This window comes from Triticum dicoccoides, chromosome 5B (assembly GCF_002162155.2).
Source record: "Triticum dicoccoides isolate Atlit2015 ecotype Zavitan chromosome 5B, WEW_v2.0, whole genome shotgun sequence".
Lineage (NCBI taxonomy): Eukaryota > Viridiplantae > Streptophyta > Magnoliopsida > Poales > Poaceae > Triticum > Triticum dicoccoides.
Genome location: NC_041389.1, coordinates 117,027,691 through 117,035,352, shown reverse-complemented (window position 1 = coordinate 117,035,352; position 7,662 = coordinate 117,027,691).

The window sequence follows — 7,662 nt, the reverse complement described above, 5'->3', positions numbered from 1 at the left end:
TTGGTGATGGTGACTAGAGAATTCTGTCAATCACTATTTTATCTGGAAGATTAACTCCCACTTGATTCAAGTGATTGTAATACCGAGACAATCTGAGCACATGCTCACTAGTTGAGCGATTCTCCTCCATCTTTTAGCTATAGAACTTGTTGGAGACTTCATATCTCTCATCTCGGGTATTTGCTTGAAATATTAACTTCAATTCCTGGAACATCTCATATGGTCCATGACGTTCAAAACGTCTTTGAAGTCCCGATTCTAAGCCGTTAAGCATGGTGCACTAAACTATCGTGTAGTCATCATATTGAGCTAGCCAAACGTTCATAACGTCTGCATCTGCTCCTGCAATAGGTTTGTCACCTAGCGGTGCATCAAGGACATAATTCTTCTGTGCAGCAATGAGGATAAACCTCAGATCACGGATCCAATCCGCATCACTGCTACTAACATTTTTCAACACAATTTTCTCTAGGAACATATCAAAACAAACATATGAAAGCAACAACACGAGCTATTGATCTACAACATAATTTGCAAAATACTACCAGGACTAAGTTCATGATAAATTTAAGTTCAATTAATCATATTACTTAAGAACTCCCACTTAGACAGACATCTCTCTAGTCATCTAAGTGATCACGTGATCCAAATCAACTAAACCATAACCGATCATCACGTGAGATGGAGTAGTTTTCAATGGTGAACATCACTATGTTGATCATATCTACTATATGATTCACGCTCGACCTTTCGGTCTCCGTGCTCCGAGGCCATATCTGCATATGCCAGGCTCGTCAAGTTTAACCTGAGTATTCCGCGTGTGCAAAACTGGCTTGCACCCGTTGTAGATGGACGTAGAGCTTATCACACCCGATCATCACGTGGTGTCTGGGCACGACGAACTTTGGCAACGGTGCATACTCAGGGAGAACACTTCTTGATAATTATAGTGAGAGATCATCTTAAAATGCTACCGTCAATCAAAGCAAGATAAGATGCATAAAGGATAAACATCACATGCAATCAATATAAGTGATATGATATGGCCATCATCATCTTGTGCTTGTGATCTCCATCTCCGAAGCACCGTCGTGATCACCATCATCACCGGCGCGACACCTTGATCTCCATCGTAGCATCGTTGTCGTTACGCCATCTATTGCTTCTTACGACTATCGCTACCGCTTAGTGATAAAGTAAAGCAATTACAGGGCGTTTGCATTTCATACAATAAAGCGACAACCATATGGCTCCTGCCAGTTGCCGATAACTTCGGTTACAAAACATGATCATCTTATACAATAAAATATAGCATCACGTCTTGACCATATCACATCACAACATGCCCTGCAAAAACAAGTTAGACGTCCTCTACTTTGTTGTTGCAAATTTTACGTGGCTGCTACGGGCTTAGCAAGAACCGTTCTTACCTACGCATCAAAAACCACAACGATAGTTCGTCAAGTTGGTGCTGTTTTAACCTTCGCAAGGACCGGGCGTAGCCACACTCGATTCAGCTAAAGTGAGAGAGACAGACACCCGCCAGCCACCTTTAAGCACGAGTGCTCGTAACGGTGAAACCAGTCTCGCGTAAGCGTACGCGTAATGTCGGTCCGGGCCGCTTCATCTCACAATACCGCCGAACCAAAGTATGACATGCTGGTAAGCAGTATGACTTGTATCGCCCACAACTCACTTGTGTTCTACTCGTGCATATAACATCAACGCATAAAACCTAGGCTCTGATGCCACTGTTGGGTAACGTAGTAATTTCAAAAAATTTCCTACGCACACGCAAGATCATGGTGATGGCATAGCAACGAGAGGGGAGAGTGTTCGTCCACGTACCCTCGTAGACCGTAAGCGGAAGCGTTTAGCACAACGCGGTTGATGTAGTCGTACATCTTCACGATCCGACCGATCCAAGCACCGAACGTACGGAGCCTCCGAGTTCAGCACACGTTCATCTCGATGACGATCTCCGGCCTCCGATCCAGCCGAGCTCCGGAGAGGAGTTCCATCAGCACGACGGCGTGGTGACGATGATGATGTTCTACCGGCGCAGAGCTTCGCCTAAACTCCGCGACGATATGACCGAGGTGGAATATGGTGGAGGGGGGCACCGCACACGGCTAAGGAACGATCCGTAGATCAACTTGTGTGTCTATGGGGTGCCCCCTACCCCCGTATATAAAGGAGTGGAGGAGGGGAGGGCCGGCCCTCTTCTATGGCGCGCCCTAGGAGAGTCCTACTCCCACCGGGAGTAGGATTCCCCCTTTCCTAGTCCAACTAGGAGTCCTTCCATGTATTAGGAGTAGGAGACAAGGAAGCGGAAGAGAGAAGGGAAGGAAGGAGAGGGTGCGGCCCCTCCCCCTAGTCCAATTCGGACTAGGCCATGGGGGGGGGGGGGCGCACGGCCTGCCCTAGGCAGCCCCTCTCTCTTTCCCGTATGGCCCAATAAGGCCCAATACTTCTCCCCGGCGAATTCCCGTAACTCTCCGGTACTCCGATAAATACCCGAATCACTCGGAACCTTTCCGAACTCCGAATATAGTCGTCCAATATATCGATCTTTATGTCTCCTCGTCATGTCCCCAATCTCATCCGGGACTCCGAACTCCTTCGGTACATCAAAACTCATAAACTCATAATATAACTGTCATCGAAACCTTAAGCGTGCGGACCCTACGGGTCCGAGAACTATGTAGACATGACCTAGAACTATTCGTGGTCAATAACCAATAGCGGAACCTGGATGTCCATATTGGCTCCTACATATTCTACGAAGATCTTTATCGGTCAAACCGCATAACAACATACGTTGTTCCCTTTGTCATCGGTATGTTACTTGCCCGAGATTCGATCGCCGGTATCCAATACCTAGTTCAATCTCGTTACCGGCAAGTCTCTTTACTCGTTCCGTAATACTTCATCCCGTAACTAACTCATTAGTTACAATGCTTGCAAGGCTTAAGTGATGTGTATTACCGAGAGGGCCCAGAGATACCTCTCCGACAATCAGAGTGACAAAACCTAATCTCGAAATATGCCAACCCAACATGTACCTTCGGAGACACCTGTAGAGCACCTTTATAATCACCCAGTTACGTTGTGACGTTTGGTAGCACACAAAGTGTTCCTCCGGTAAACGGGAGTTGCATAATCTCATAGTTGTTGGAACATTGTATAAGTCATGAAGAAAGCAATAGCAACATACTAAACGATCAAGTGCTAGGCTAACGGAATGGGTCAAGTCAATCACATCATTCTTCTAATGATGTGATCTCGTTAATCAAATGACAACTCATGTCTATGGTTAGGAAACTTAACCATCTTTGATTAACGAGCTAGTCAAGTAGAGGCATACTAGTGACACTATGTTTGTCTATGTATTCACACATGTATTATGTTTCCGGTTAATACAATTCTAGCATGAATAATAAACATTTATCATGATATAAGGAAATAAATAATATATTTATTATTGCCTCTAGGGCATATTTCCTTCAGATGTATGTCTTGCCGTGTTTATCTGTGGTGACAATGGGATATCACGTGCCACTTGATGTATGTTTTGGTGACCAACTTGCGGGTTCCGCCCATGAACCTATGCATAGGGGTTGGCACACGTTTTCTTGACTCTCCGGTAGAAACTTTGGGGCACTCTTTGAAGTACTTTGTGTTGGTTGGATGAATTTGAGATTGTGTGATGCATATCATATAATCATGCCCACGAATACTTGAGGTGACAATGGAGTATCTAGGTGACATTAGGGTTTTGGTTGATTTGTGTCTTAAGGTGTTATTCTAGTACGAACTCTTGAATAGATCGATCTGAAAGAATAACTTTGACGTGGTTTCGTACCCTACCATAATCTGTACGTTTGTTCTCTGCTATTAGTGGCTTTGGAGTGACTCTTTGTTGCATGTTGAGGGATTGTTATATGATCTATCTATGTTATTATTGTTGAGAGAACTTGCACTAGTGAAAGTATGAACCCTAGGCCTTGTTTCCTAGCATTGCAATACCGTTTACGCTCACTTTTACCACTTGTTACCTTGCTGTTTTTATATTTTGAGATTACAAAAACCTATATCTACCATCCATATTGCACTTGTATCACCACCTCTTCGCCGAACTAGTGCACCTATACAATTTACCATTGTATTGGGTGTGTTGGGGACACAAGAGACTCTTTGTTATTTGGTTGCAGGGTTGCTTGAGAGAGACCATCTTCAACCTACGCCTTCCATGGATTGATAAACCTTAGGTCATCCACTTGAGGGAAATTTGCTACTGTCCTACAAACCTGTGCACTTGCAGGCCCAACAACGTCTACAAGAAGAAGGTTGCGTAGTAGACATCAAGGAGGAGGAGCGCCTCGTCGAGCACGCAAAGAGCCTTACCGCAGCCGTGGACGCAGCACATGCCGATGTAGAGGCGATGAATCAGGAGATCTACGAGCAGTTCGACTGCTTCGAGAGGGATCGTCTCGAGCGGCAGTGGGCGTTCGAGCTGGCGAGCGTCGCTGAACGTCCAGCAACGGCAGGCACCGTATTGCATTTGTCCAGCTTGTCGGTAGGCTCCTCCTCCTCCTCTGCCTCTTACTGAGCGCGTTCGACAGAGGAGAGGCCGCCGGAAGTAGCACAAAGCCCCTCCGTGGTAGTAGTAGTATTTAGGGATTATTTTGTTCAGTTCATCTGACTATAGATGTGTGGTCGAACTGTACAACGTACTTAAAATTAGCTAGTATATATAGTTGAACTAACTATTTAATTACGTGGTTGGCAACAATTAGGGAGAAGTTTGGTCGGTTCAGCTGTCGAGTTGAACTGTTTGTATAAATTAAGAATGACTGCTTAATCTGTGAATGAAATCTATGCTTAATTACTGAATTTTAGTTGCAAAATTACATAGTGCTAATGATTTCTAGCTGCATATTTTGACAAATCGCAGTGTTACAAGGATTGACAAATGGCAACGTTACTAGATCAACAAAATTTGCAGTTGCTCTATGTTGACATGAGAAAAAAATTTGAAAGCAATAAGAGGCAATGGATATTGTTTCATCCCCAAAGGTGGGACGTTCCCTACCGAAAACCATCATGCTTGTTGTGAGAAGCTCCGATTTGTGAGAAGCATATACCCAAACCTGCCCCAAATGGGACAAAATTTGTACCACGACATGTTAATGCCACTCCATGATACCATGCCAAGTTTCATGAATTTCAGACGAGTTTTTGATTTACTAGAATTAAAAAACCAGTCATCTCAATGTTTTGCGGGCAATCAACGGTGCCCTGGTGTTTGAAATTCATTCCCATTTCTTGCAGGGGACCTAAGCATGCACCCAAGGACACAGATTTGATTTTATAACTAATTTATATGCACTAGAGCATGTGCATGTTGTTCAAATTTTAATTATTCACATAAATGCATTGAAAACCTAGTTAATGTATAAAAAATGTCCAAACGAACCCCGAAAAATTCCAAAATTGAACACAACACTCTTGTTGTTCTATGTTGACACTCGAATTTTTTTGAAAGCAATAAGAGGCAACAGATATCGTTTCATCCCCAAAGGTGGCACGTTCCCTACCGAAACCATCACGCTTGTTGTGAGAAGCTTATACCCAAACTGCCCCAAATGGGACAAAAATTTTACCACGGCAGGTTGATGCTGCTACATGATAGCATGCCAAGTTTCATGAATTTCAGACGAGTTTTGGATCTACTAGAATTAAAAAACTAGGTATCTCAATGTGTGCGACCGAGTGACGGTGGCAGGGTGTTTGAAATTCTTTCCCATTTCTTGCATGGGACCTAACCATGCAACCAAGGACACATATTTGATTTTTCAATAAGTTTATATGCACTGGAGCATGTGCATGTAGTTAAAATTTGAATTATGCGCATAAAATGCCTGGAACACCGAGTTAATGTATAAAAATGTACAAACGAACACTGAATAATTCCAATTTTTTTGATGACACACCTATAGTTGCATGTTCACTGCGGATAAAAGTTATAACAATTCAAACACCATCCTTTGTTGCTGTGACCCCATTACGTAATTCAAATGATCAAGATGATAAATCAAGTAGATCACACACAGTTTATTATCACCAACTGTGCGAGATGCAACAGAAAATATCTTGGAGCACCGTCGGTGTATAGTACACACATGGCTTACGAGAGCAGGTGCGTCACCTAGAGTCCACAACCGGCATGTCAAGTGAAGGAAATATGCCCTAGAGGCAATAATAAAGTTATTATTTATTTCCTTATATCATGATAAATGTTTATTATTCATGCTAAAATTGTATTAACCGGAAACTTAGTACATGTGTGAATACATAGACAAAAAGAGTGTCCCTAGTATGCCTCTAGTAGATACCTCGTTAATCAAAGATGGTTAAGTTTCCTAACCATAGACATGTGTTGTCATTTGATGAACGGGATCACATCATTAGAGAATGATGTGATGGACAAGACCCATCCGTTAGCTTGGCATAATGATTGTATAGTTTTATTGCTATTGCTTTCTTCTTGACTTATACATGTTCCTCTGACTATGAGATTATGCAACTCCCGAATACCGGAGGAACACCTTGTGTGCTATCAAAGGCCACAACGTAACTGGGTGATTATAAAGATGCTATACAGGTGTCTCCAAAGGCGTTTGTTGGGTTGGCATAGATCGAGATTAGGATTTGTCACTCCGTGTATCGGAGAGGTATCTCTGGGCCCTCTCGGCAATGCTCATCACTATAAGCCTGCAAGCAATATGACTAATAAGTTAGTTGCGAGATGAAGTATTACGTAACGAGTAAAGAGACTTGCCGGTAACGAGATTGAACTAGGTATGATGATACCGATGATCGAATCTCGGGCAAGTAACATACCGATGACAAAGGGAACAACGTATGTTGTTATGCGGTTTGACCGATAAAGATCTTTGTAGAATATGTAGGAGCCAATATGAGCATCCAGGTTCCGCTATTGGTTATGGGCCGGAGATGTGTCTCGGTCATGTCTACATAGTTCTCGAACCCGTAGGGTCCGCACGCTTAATGTTCGATGACGATTTGTATTATGAGTTATGTGATTTGATGTACCGAAGTTTGTTCGGAGTCCCGGATGAGATCACGGACATGACGAGGAGTCTCAAAATGTCGAGAGGTAAAGATTCATATATTGGAAGGTTGCATTCGGACATCGAAATGGTTTCGAGTGATCCAGGCATTTTTCCGGAGTACTGGGAGGTTACCGGAAGCCCCCGGGGAAAGATATGGGCCTTATGGGCCATAGGAGGGAGGCTAACCAACCCACAAGGGGCTGGTGCGCCCCCCACAAGGGAGGAGGCTGAATTGGACTTGGGAAGGGGGCGCCACCCCCTTTCCTTCTCCTACTCCCTCTCCTTCCCCTTTTCCCCCTCCGGTAGAAGGAAAAAAGGGTGGGGCCGAATCCTACTAGGACTGGAGTCCTAGTAGGACTCCCCTCTCCCTGGCGCGCCCCTTGGCGGCCGGCCTCCTCCTCCCCTCCTTTATATACAGGGGCAGGGGCACCCCAAAGGCACAACAAACAATCTCTTAGCCGTGTGCGGTGCCCCCTTCCACAGTTTTACACCTCGGTCATATCGTCGTAGTGCTTAGGCAAAG